The sequence below is a fragment of the Macaca mulatta genome, chromosome 8, assembly GCF_049350105.2.
Source record: "Macaca mulatta isolate MMU2019108-1 chromosome 8, T2T-MMU8v2.0, whole genome shotgun sequence".
NCBI lineage: Eukaryota > Metazoa > Chordata > Mammalia > Primates > Cercopithecidae > Macaca > Macaca mulatta.
In genome coordinates this window covers 25639979-25653144 of record NC_133413.1, presented here as the reverse complement: position 1 = coordinate 25653144, position 13166 = coordinate 25639979, and positions in this window count along the sequence as shown.

Below are 13166 nucleotides of genomic sequence, written 5' to 3'. Positions count from 1 at the left end.
CAGTAAAGCCTATTATTTCCCATTTTAAAAAGGAATTTTAAAGAACATGTAATAATTGTACATATTTATATGAGTACAGTGATGTTTTGATAAAAGGCATATTTACCTCAGTTCCTATTACCCAACATATCATGTGCAGTTTCCACAAAAAGTTAGTAAAACAACAATGTCTGAAGAGAGGAAAAGAAGTCATTATTCAAAAAAGATACTTGCACTTGCTTGTTTATAGCAGCATAATTCACAATAGCAAAATTGTGGAACCAACCCAACTGCCCATCAATCATTGAGTGGATAAAGAAACTCTGGTATATATACATATATATGATGGAATACTGCTCAGCCATAAAAAGGAATGGATTAACAGCATTTCTAAAAAGGAATGGATTAACAGCATTTCTAATGACCTGGATGAGATTAGAGACTATTATTCTAAGAGAAATAACTCAGGAATGCAAAACCAAACGTCTGACATTTTCACTGATATGTGGGAGTTAAGCTATGAGGATGCAAAGCCATAAGAATGATACAATGGACCTTGGGGACCTGGGGGAAGAGTGGGAGGGGAGTGAGGGATAAAAGACAACAAATATGGTGCAGTGTATACTTCTTAGGTGATGGGTGCACCAGGTTCTCACAAATCCCCACTAAAGAAATTACTCATGTAACCAAATACTACCTGTATCCCAATAACTTATGGAAAAAATATTTTTTTAAAAAAAGTAAGCATCAGAATCAGACTCAGATATGGCATGGATTTTGGAATTTAAAATAACTATGACTATATGTTAAAGGCTTAACGAAATTTTTTTTTAAAAAAGCAAGTACAGATGAATAATATAAACACAAAGATGAAAACTCCAGGAAAGAGAAATTCAATGAGATTAACCAAAAATATTGTAACAAAAATGAAGAACGCCTTTGATGGGCTCATCAATAGATTAGATATGGCCAAGGAAAAAATTAGTGAACTTGAAGATAGTTCAAATAGAAATTTTTAAAACTTTATCTTTTCCAAGAGAAAAACAAGAATTTAAAATGTAAGAAAGAACATCCCAGAATTGTGGGACAATTTCAAAAGATATAATGTTCAGAAAATTGGAATATCAGAAGGAGAAGATACAGAGAATGAAGAAGAAGAAATATTTGAAGGAGTCATGGCCAATAATTTTTAAAATAAATAGTAAATAGACATCAAACCACAGATCCAGGAAGCCAAGATAACACTAAGCAGGATAAATAACAAAAATATGTAAACCTAGGCATAATATATTAAACTACAAAAAAAAAAGACAAAGACAAAATCTTTAGAGAAGGTGGTGGGGAGTGGAGAAGAAGGACAGGGAAAGACCTTACCTATAGAGAAAGAAAGATAAAAATTACAGTGGACTTCTTGTTGGAAACTGTGCAAGCAAGAAGAGAGTGGGATGAAATACTTCAATGTCAAAAAAACAAAACAAACAAACAAAAGAAAACCCACCAACCTAGCATTCTCTGTCCAGTAAAATTATCTTTCAAAAGTGGAAGAGAAATAAAGAATTTCTCAAATAAAGAAAAACCAAGAAAATTTACTATCAGACTTGCTCTCTAAGAAATGTTAAAAATTCTTCAGGGGGAAGAAAAATAGCATAGGCTGGAAACTCGGATCTATATAACAAGAAGTATGGAAAAGAAAGAAATGACAAGTTCCATTTTCAACAGGATAATCTTTCAACACCACAAAACCCATATCTCTATACCATAATTCAGCCACGATTGACATTAAATTTAGAGGGAATGTTGCCTTTGAATATTTTAAAGTGAAGCCTTTATTTTAGGTGGTCCTGATGAAGGTTTCTGCCTCTTTTCTTGAGGCAATTACACTGGAAATACTATAATATAATTTATGTCCGAAGGGAAGCTACAGACAGAAAGAATTATGTCTGATAGGGAAAGAAAAATCTATAAACAAGAGATCCTGGATCTTATTAAACTGAAAGGTGACTATTGAATAAACTGATCACTTGTAGTGTCATTTAACAACTGCATACACAGAAATAAAAGCAGAAAATAGGAATAAAAGTGGAAAAGTGAGGAAAGGCTAGAGACGTTGATTTGTCCAAGGTCACACAGCTGGCAAGTGGCAAACTGAAATTTAAATCCAGATCTTACTCCATATTGCGATGAATTACAAGTAAGTCATGAGATTCAGAGTTTCCCAAGCACACAATAAGGGGACATTCTGCAATGTCCAAAAACTGACACCAGAATGGTACTTTTGTGACTTTAAGAAATTTCTTTTGCCTAATTCATACCCAAAAGAAGCTAAAAAAGAAAAAAAAAAAAAAAGACAATCTACAACAGTTGCGTCAAGCTGCTGGTCATTGAATTACAGTGGGAAGTCCACTTGCCAAGGCTCTTCTAGGAAAGAAGGCAGAGTGGGACTGTTTTCATGGAGTCAGTTTCCTTATTCCCTAGAATGGCTTATTTTAGCAGTAAAGACCTCAGAAAACAGACCCCTAGCTACCATCCCCCGGGGCATCCTTCTGCTGATTAATCACAGCAGCTGGATCCCACCAGCTGGAAAACATCCCTCCCTCCTCTAAACTGGCCTAGCACTTAATGTCTATACCACTCATCTGATATTTAACGTACACTGGATTGATGATGATATTTAAAAGTGCATTACACTTGTTTTCCTATAAAATCCTAAGCTATTTGAGAATAAGCACCTATCCATTATCTTCCAAAGCACCTAACGGTATGCAGGATGCCCTGTAGATGCCCCAGCAACATTGGTTGAATAATTGTCTAGTGATGAAAGGAAAGTTGTCCAAGTATTCAGGAGTGATGTTGGTGGAATCTTAATGAGCTGTAATGAGAAGGTGATGCCCAGATTACAAAAAGCAGAAATACATTATGTTTGTTAACAGGGTATCCATTCCTCCATTTGACAAACATTTCTGTACCTGTGCAGCACTGAGCAAATGAAGGTTTCATATTGAAAGAATGTGGCTATTAAAAGCAGAGTAGAATTAACCACCTTTCCTAGTGGGTTCCACGTTTTGTTCATATTAATACAGCATTATCATACTACTCTAGCTGGTTGTATATGTGTCTCTCTACCTAGACTAAGAACTTGCTAACTGGAGAAACTATTCATCCTAGACCTGTCTATTTCTCTTCAGTGTATATGTGGCTTATAACTTATGCACTTTATATCTAAAATATATAATTTGCATTTATATTTTGTTCATTTTATTTTACAATGAGTGAGCACTATCTCCCACCTGATAGAAGCCAGGCCTTGGCCAGGCACGGTGGCTCAAGCCTGTAATCCCAGCACTTTGGGAGGCCGAGACGGGCAGATCACAAGGTCAGGAGATCGAGACCATCCTGGCTAACCCCGTGAAACCCTGTCTCTACTAAAAATACAAAAATCTAGCCGGGCGAGGTGGCGGGCGCCTGTAGTCCCAGCTACTCGGGAGGCTGAGGCAGGAGAATGGCGTAAACCCGGGAGGCGGAGCTTGCAGTGAGCTGAGATCCGGCCACTGCACTCCAGCCTGGGCGACAGAGCGAGACTCCGTCTCAAAAAAAAAAAAAAAAAAAAAAAAAAGAAGCCAGGCCTTAAGTGCAAGTGTAAAATTACCAATAATTTAGCAAGAGTACAGACAATGCCTGTCCAAAAAAAAGTCCTTTGATTACAACGTTAGTGCCCATATTTTATCTAGCAAATTTTCTCTGATTTTGGCCCTGATTTGCTAACTCATCAGGTATCTAATCCCTGGCCATGCCATCATTATTACCACCCCAAGAGGCTTTGGTATTTAGCAATCTTTTTCCAATATCCTGATTCTTCAACTCATCAAATGGCATTTGGTTCCATCTCTCACATTCGAGCATTAAATGTGCCCATGAGTCCTGTCTTCTTGGCATGGCCTGATAGGATAAGTGTATATATACTCCCTTTCAGACACCATGTATATCCTAGTGCCACAAAGATGAACAGTCTTTGCTATCAGATAATTCAGTCAATGCTGTCAAGTTGAACTCCCTGCAATGATAGAAATATCTTATATGTGTGCTATCCCATCTGGCAGCCACTAGCCATATGTGGCTATTGAATTCCTGAAATGGCAAGTGCAACTAATTACACGAACTTTTAATTTCATCCCACTTTCATTCACTTAAATTTACATAGCCACAGGTGGCCAGTGGCATCTGTATTGGACGTGCATGAGAGAGACAAACATATTATGACTACAAAAAAGACAACTTGGCAGGTGCTATCTCAGTAGCATGAACAAAATACTACGTGAGCACAGAGTAAAGAACAACTAATTTGGCTCCAAAAGCTGAGGAAATTTAGCAAAATGGATGACATTGAAATTTCAATTTAAGGGACAAATAAGATTTCATCAAGCAGATAAAACAACATGAATAAATGCTATGAAGGAAAGATATGTCATTGAAACCTAAAGGATTTAGGAGTACAGAGACTAAAGATGAAACTAGAAAGACCAGTAACAGCCAATGATTTCTAGAGATGTGCAATAAAATATAGTAGACACAAGCCACATTTGGCTATTTAAGTTCAAATTACATTAAGTTAAAATATTCATCAGTTGCAGTAGCGGCATTTCTTGGATCCATAGCCGCATGTCACTTGTGGCTACCATATTGGACAGCACAGATATGGGATATATCCATAACTGCAGTAAGTTCTAATGAACTGGACTGCTGTAAAGTTTTAACTTTGTTTATATTTTGGGTTTTGTTTTTAATTCATCTTAAATCCTCTAATGAATGAAGAGGGAAAAGATGAAGAAATAGGCCAGTTACAATTTGATGGCAGGAGAATGAGTCAGAAGGGCACTGGCTATTTCCAGACAAAACCATTTCTTGCCAGACAATATCACTGCCACTGAAGACCCAACACTGCACCTTACCAAACTCTGGGTCAACTCAGATTCTTCACCATTTGGCAAGAAAATTCTAGGCAAAGAAATGGACATGGGGTGGGGGATGAAAACAAGAAACTATAATGGAAGAATAGTGGTAAAGAAATAAATATTGACTTTTTTCCATATGATTTGAAAAAGATAAGAATAGAAACATTATGTTCAGGGTGAAAACACACAATCTCTTAATATATATGTTTTTCTGTTCCTTTTCCTCTTTCACCTTTAAAAAGCCTTCTATCGATTGATTACTGTTAGGTGTTCCCAGCTCTCCACGAGATTGGTACCTAAGCCAGCAATCCTCTGCTATGTAGAGTCAACTTAGAATCACACACACACACACACACACACACACACAGAGAGAAAATATGTTCAAGCCATCTGTAGCCTCTGTTCGTGAGTAGGGCCACTGTTCCCAAATTCCTCTCTGCCTGCCTACTCAGATACGGTACAAAGTGGTACCTTCATGTCCCCTTTATCTCTTTCCCTTAAAAATCAAAAACAGTTCCTAAATGGTTACCTTTTTCTTTCTTTGCTGTGAACCTTGTTCAGTCCCCCCTTATCCACCAGCTCTCAAAGAATCAGCAGTTCTTTTAGAGAGTCCATGATGTCATGATTATTTTTGTCACATTACTAAGACATTGATACTCTTTGGATCTGTGTCCCCACTTAAATTTCATGTCGAATTGTAATTCCTAATGTTGGATGTGAGGCCTAATGGGAGGTGGTTGGATTATGGGGGTGGATTTCTCATGAATGGTTTAGCACATCCCCCCATCTCCCTTCCTCCTGATCTAGCTGTGAAAAACTTGCCTACTTCCCCTTCGCTTTCCACCATGATTGTGAATTTTGTGAGGCCTTCCCAGAAGCTGCCATGTTTCCTGTACAGCCTGCAGAACCATGAGCCAATTAAATCTCTTTTCTTTATGAATTACCACGTCTCAGGTATTTCTTTATAGCAGTGAGAGAACGGACTAATACAAACGTCATTTGCCCTCTTCACTCTTTTTCTTTCACGGGTGTATAAGGTATTTTCCTGAAGCCACATGATGTGTGATAATTCCATTGTTCTGATGGTTAATGAAATATGTGTTTCTGTGTTCTTGGGTTTTCCAGAACTTTTTAAGGCTGTAGGTTTAGGATACAAACACACGCGCCTCCAGCGGTTAGCTCAGTTTGTTCTTGGGATTTCTACTGAGATTTTGCCAGCTACTTCCATTTATACCATCTATAATCTGATCTGTGTTATCTTCTTACTGTCCAATAAGTTGTTATTTTAAAATCCCCAAGTTTTCCTCATACCTATAAGAAGCACAAGAAAAATGTGAATACACTTTTTGTCTTCTTTTGCAAAATTATTTTTCTATTTTTAAAACTTTTCTATCTAAAACATTATTTTAGGACTTAATAGAATTTTATTCTAAAATAAATAAAAATGCATTTAAAATATGCTTTTCTTGCATTTTTTAGGATAGATTGTTGACTTAAAAGGAGAAATTAGAGACTTACTTTTTCAACTCACAGCTGCATTATCTATCTCTAAAATGCTAATAAAGATAATATTGACATATCAGAGTTCTTTGACTCCTGGAAGGGAAGAAACTGCCCCAAACTGGGCAAAATTGTAAATAAGAAATAAAAATAAGTAAAAGTTATCTTTTCCTTGATTGTATAGATAATAATTTACCAGGTGTGTCTTATGTAACAGAACATTGTTGAATGGTATTTTGGTGTCAGTTAAGGTGCAGTATCATTTTGAGATTCAGCATCTAAAGCATTGGCTGAGAAGTGGATATAATAACTGAGACGTTAATAAAGTGTCCACATTTGACATCTGCCAACTCCCTACTAGATGAAAAGTCTGTTAACAAAATCATGACACTGCCACTTTCCAAAAACACAGTAACTTGATGAATTAAAAATGTGTCTGTAAACAGAAAAAACTGAGTTAGTATCTCCTTTGCATAACTGCACTTTTGTTTACAATTAAGTGAGCCTATAGATATGGCTAAACTTGTTGTTTTGCTAGAATTTGTCTGGTATCAGCAACAACTAATGATCAAAGAGGATGTTTTATGTAAGTGCTTGGCAACAAACACAGTGGTACTGACATATTTGAAGCGCTTAATAACTTTTAAAAATCTCATGTTTTATCCTGGACCAACTATGTTGACATTTGCACTGATAGTGGAACAGGAGTGGTAGATAAAATTGCTGTTCACTTAGCATAAATCAAGGAAGTGACATCAAACCCTACCAGTGGCCATATTCTTCAACACCACATACTAGCACAGAGGAAAAATGCCAATTTATCTTGAGAATATCCTTCATAAAGCAGGAAAAAGTAGTAATGTTATTATATTTTAACCTTTGAGTACATGTCTTTTCAATATTCGGTGTAACTAAGTGGGAAATATGAATAAAGCTTTTCTGCTACACACCTAAGTCCAATGATTGTCTCAAGAAAAAGCACTGATGTCATTAAGCTATGAGTTAAACTACCTGAATTTTTAATGCAGCAAAATGTTTTACTTGGAAGAATGACTAGTCATAATACTATGGTTATTTAGATTCGTGCATTTGGTAGACATTTTCTTGAAAACGAAAAAAGTGAATCTGTCACTTAAAGAGAAACAATCAGTATTTGTTGCCAATGATAAAATTTGAGCTTTCAAAAGAAATGAGAACATTAGGAAACTTGTACCCACTATTATGAGCTTGATAGCTTTCCAATACTTAGTGACTTTTCTGATGAGGTTAGCAATTAATGAATGTGACTTTTAAAAATAAAACCAATTAACATTTGGAAGATTTGCATGACTCAATGAGCTAATATCTTCCAAATCACCAATGCAGGAAAATTATAGAATCATGCATGAATGAAGATATATTCAAAGTGCAAGATAGACCAATATATTTCAATTTCACAGAGCACATAAAGTTCATTGATACGGTTTCATATTCTGCATTGCACCAACCTTTTAAAAATCACCACTTGTTGAGCTTTGACATATCAAAGAACAGTAATGTTATCTGAAAAGGCTATTAAAATACTCTCTTTTCCAACTACATATCTGTATAAAGCTTCTGCCAAATATACTTTAACCAAAAGAGTACATTCCAACAGACTGAATGTAAGAGCAAATATAAAAATGCTATTGTCTTCTGTTAAGACACCCATAAAAGAGATTTGCAAGAATAAAACAATGCTTCTCTACCAAATAAATATCTTGCTCTGAAAAATACAGTTCTTTTTAATTAAAATATGTAATTTAACATACAACAGTATATTATTGTTACTATTAAGGAAACTAATAAGTATTTGAACTTTTTCTCTATTTTAATATCTGCCTTAGTAAATACTAATAAATATGATACACATTTTAAATACCACTTAAGATTCCTTAATAATTTTCATGGAGTGAAAGCACCCATGCCAAAAACTTTGAGAGCTGCTACGTTTAGCTATCAACAGTCAACAGCATCTTTGAAGCTAAATGCGTCTTGTCCTTAAGTCTTACCAGTGAAGAGAGAAAGAAGAGAGAGAAAACGATCATTGTGCCTTTTGACATGCTCCCCAGATTCTCAAAGAGTGTCCTCCTCCAGCTGGCCTCGATTTGGTATCGCTTCGCTTCTTTCCACAGAAGCGCCACCCGCTGCCACCCACTCTCCACCTCTAATCCTGTGATAATGGAAAGAGAGAATAGAGAGGAAAGGAGTGAGGGTACCTTTTATTGCCTCTGTTCTGAGTGTTGGACATTGTTCTATTTCCTCCCAACCCATTTTTCACTTCTATAGGGATCCTTTATTGGGGACACTAGTGAAAGGCATCTGTGTGACTTACTGGACGAGGCTAGCAAGCCTAGGTTCAGATACTGGCTCCACCCCTCACTCTCTGTTTAACTTTGGGCAAGTCGTTCAGTGTGATGGAGACTCAGTTGCTCTCCCGTAGAGTACAGAGAAGATTAACTTACAGGGTGATTGTCAGGTTTCCACAAAGCATGGATGTTACCCAGCACATAGGAAGCACTCAACAGATCTTAGTTCTTCTCCCTCTTACTCCCACTGCCCTTTGACCTTGAATCCCACTCCCACCTTCCAGGGCATTGAAGAGGTCAGAGAACTGAGGAAAAAGTGGGTGGGGAGTCAAGCTATAGAACACTTACCCCACCCCTCATCTAGAATGGAGATGAGAATCCTTGTCACTCTCCCTCCCTCTTCTCCAGCCTCTGCACAAGGAGGCCCGGGATAAGTTATTTCCCCATGCTTCATTCCTGACAATCTCTGAGAAATGTTGCCTTTGTGGAGGAAGAAGATACTAAAAAGTGATGCCCCAGGAGATTTTCAGCCTGAACCTTCATGCTGTGAGCAAAAGCTTCTCTGGTTCTCCTCCTGATAAAGTATAATGTTATTATAAGACCCCTCCAGCCCAGGGCCCAGTGTTAAACAGGTTCCCTGTTGAATAAGATGAGACATTTTTAAGACAGACATATGGTGATTCTGGCAGACCTCCAAATGCATTGCTGAAGGATTTGGACTCTACATAGGACACCAAGAGGAACTTGGGCAAATACCATACTGTCTTTGTCTCTAAAAGTTATTTGAGTGTCCAACACCCTGGTGGGGACATGACCCAGTTGCTTGGGCAGGGCAGAGTGAGTTGGAATCAGAACTGTGCTGGAGACAAGATTCCAGAGCCAAGCCATGAAACTGTAGCAATAAATGGTTTTCCAGGGATTCTGCTCCAAAGCCTTGTGTTTATGATTTCCCCTCCAAGAGCCCCTCGGGGAAAGGGCCATGCCTCCATGTGATATTTTCCAACCTAATAAAGCAAGCCCTTCCTAGCACAGCCATCCTGACCCTGCCCATCTCCCCCAGGCATTAACAAATCACCCCTGAGCAGGCTGCTCTTGTCACAGCTGTGGTACCTCTGCCGAAATGATGGTCAGAGCCAGAAAGGATCTTTCTGGTTTATTACCTGATAAACTCTATACTTGAAGAAAACAAGTAAAATTTGAGATACCTCATACAGCTGGGGCAAAGAGGAATTAGCAGAAGACTGCTTTTATAAGCAATGGGATTATTAATTTTAAAACATAGCCCGGCCACTTTCGTATAGCTCTAAATGGGTTTTCCAGCAGGATCTGCTTAGCCGAACTCTAACAGAAGCTGAACTGTCATTCAAAGTATTCCTAGTAGTAATTTCAACCAATCATTAAATTTATAACCAAACTTTAACTTGCAACCCCTTTGGAAGCCAGGCCTTGTTATGAGGGGAACATTGTATGTATCATTCTCCTGAATGGCCATCATGCTAGAAGGCGCAGTATATAAGAGTCGCCTAATTGAGTGGATGGTGGTAACAAACCTTTGTCTCTAGCCCTCCTCATAAGAGAGCCTTGAATTTGCAAAGCGGCATCAAATTTAGGAGTCAACCCAGGCTTCTGAATGAGGAACCGCTGCAGGCACAAGGAGCCTGAAGCTCTAATTTGGACCATATTGAAAACACTCTGGGCATCATAGGGCAGCAGAGAAGGGAGATCACATGAGGTTTTCAACCTGGTGCCATCACCTACTTAGAATGATTCAAGGGGAGGGTAGAAGGATAGATGGCTAGCTGGGAGCAGTGGCATCTCTGGAAGGTGGGATTGTGGCAGGGAGGGAGGGGAGAGGTGACTTGCACGATGTACAATATACACTGAAGTGTTGAAGAGGTTGTAGAGTGTGCTGCCTTTTCCAAAAGAAAAGTGGAAAAATAAGAATACACATATGTGTATTTGTTTACTTTTTATTTAAGAATATAGGTAGTGAAAATGATTATCCATAGAAGGTGATGAGAATGGAGTCAAGAGCGTATAAGAAGCAATGAAATTTCGTTGAGTGTATCTTTTTATATAATTTTGACTTTTCAATCATGTTAAGAGTTTAAATATTTTTTTAAATTGCAAAGAATATAAAAGGCAAACCCTAGAATTGAATACAAACAGAAACAAATGATTCAAACTCTATATAAAGTTTAAGACATATGAAAACAGAGAAAAATAATTATTTAAAGTAACTTGAATACGATAGGATATGTAGTAGTTCCCTTTATCCATGGGGACTATGTTCCAACACCCCCAGTGGACACCCAAAACTGTGGATGTACTGAACCCTATATATGCTGTTTCTTTCTATACAAACATATGTACCTATGATAAAGTTTGAGGTGTGACAGCGCAACTAGCATGATTTTTTTTCCTTCTTTTCAATTTCACAGATTCACTCTTACCATAGATCCTGGACAAAAACAGCACATGCTTTTTTTCTTTCAACTCAAGAACTTGCACATTTTCACTTAAAGGAAATATCCGATGGCTTCTTTTTGGTACATCCAAATTGCCAGCATCACTCCTCTTGTGGATTGGGGCCATTATTAAGTAAAATAAGGGTGACCTGAACACAAGCATGGTGATGCCATCACAGTCAATCTGATGACCAAGACAGCACTAAAGGGACTAACAGGCAGGGAACATCCGCAACATGGAGGATCTGGACAAAGGGATGATTCACATCCCAGCAGGACAGAGCAGGAAGGTACAGGACAGCACAAGATTGCATCATGCTCTGCAGTAGGGTGTGCAATTTAAAATGTATAAATTGTTTCTAAAATTTTCCATTCAATATCTTTGGACAGAGGGTTGACCACAGATAACTGAAACATTGAAAAGCATTTTCAGATAAGGGGGACTAATGTAGTCTAAGAAGATGAATTGCAACCAAATTGTGAATTTCACAGTTAGGTTTGCTGTTCCTAGTGGCGTTCATGCTGTAATTTTGAAACTACTTTGTCTGTGGTGTAATATAGAGTAAACGTGTAAGTAAATTAATATTTTAGGGAGCCAGCTTTTCCACTTTACAAGAGGGAATCACAGATATGGAATGAGAGAAGCTGGGGGAAATTTCTGTGGTTTTCTACATGAATAGGATGTATATGTATGAATCGTGTGTCTGTGTATGTGTGTGTTTGTGTGTGTATTTCTAAACACCACTCCCCACCAATAGGAACCACTTTTCCTTGAGAAATGCTGACTCCAGGCCTGGACAGTGAAAAGCCTGACACATCTTAAGCCAGAATCAAGCAAGAGTCCAGGACTGATGGACACAGGTCAAAAGACGGAGGAGCTGTCTTGAAGGGGCTCTCATTACTCATGTCTGGGATGACTGCAGATCATAAGGAGTAACAATAATAATAAAATACAACACTGAAGAAATGCAGATGTTATTATAATACTGATACTTGAAAAACAGAGAAAGAGAGATGAGGAAGATAAAGGAGAAAAAGAAAGAGAAGAAGTAAAACAAGAGAGGAAAAAAAGAAGGAAGAAGAGGCGGAGGAGAAGAAGAAGAGGAAGAAGAGGAAACATGGGGAGGGGAGAGAAGAGAAATAAGAGCGAAAGGAAAATCTCTTTTTACCAAAGAATGTCAACTAGTAAATGTAAAAGGACTCAAAAAATTAGAAAACCCCCCAGTGTAATAATTAAGGCAAAAATCATCAATGTATGCTAAAAAAAAAAAAAGAATCTTAAAGTATCACCCCACTGGTTATTTATTAAATTCCAGGGATGGAGCGGGGAGGAGGAGAGGGAGGTGGAGTGGATGTGTTTCTCAACAGAGAGGTCTGGGGGTCACCACCTTACCCAAATAGTCAAACTTGACCTCACCAATAGTGGGACCGCTGACACTGTATGCCCCTTTGTGTGGTACCATGAGTACACACATTCTTTTTGTGTACTTTGCCATAATTGTTTAACCTGAATTTAATTATGAGGAAACTTTCAGACCAATCTCACATTCTTCAAAAGCTTCATTGTCATGAAGAACAAAGAAAGACTTGTGGATTGGTCTAGATGGAAGGAAAGTAAAGAGATATACAGGCAATGCAATAGCTACAGGGCATAGGGAACATTGTCGGGACAATTAGGAATATTTGACTTTACAGACTGTTGGGTGATGATATGAAATTATTAATTTCCTTAGATTTGTTAAGGGTGTGGTTGTGAATGAGAATTCTCTCTTCCCTGGGAGTTGCACGAGGAAGCTTTTAGAAGTGAATTGTCATGATTTTGCAGCCTATTTGTCAACAGTTTGGCACCAAGGTAGTGTGTCTATACAAGCCCAGTGGGATGGAAGTGTTGAGGCCAGATGATGCCATTGGAAAATCCGGGTGAGAGGTGCAAAGTTTACATC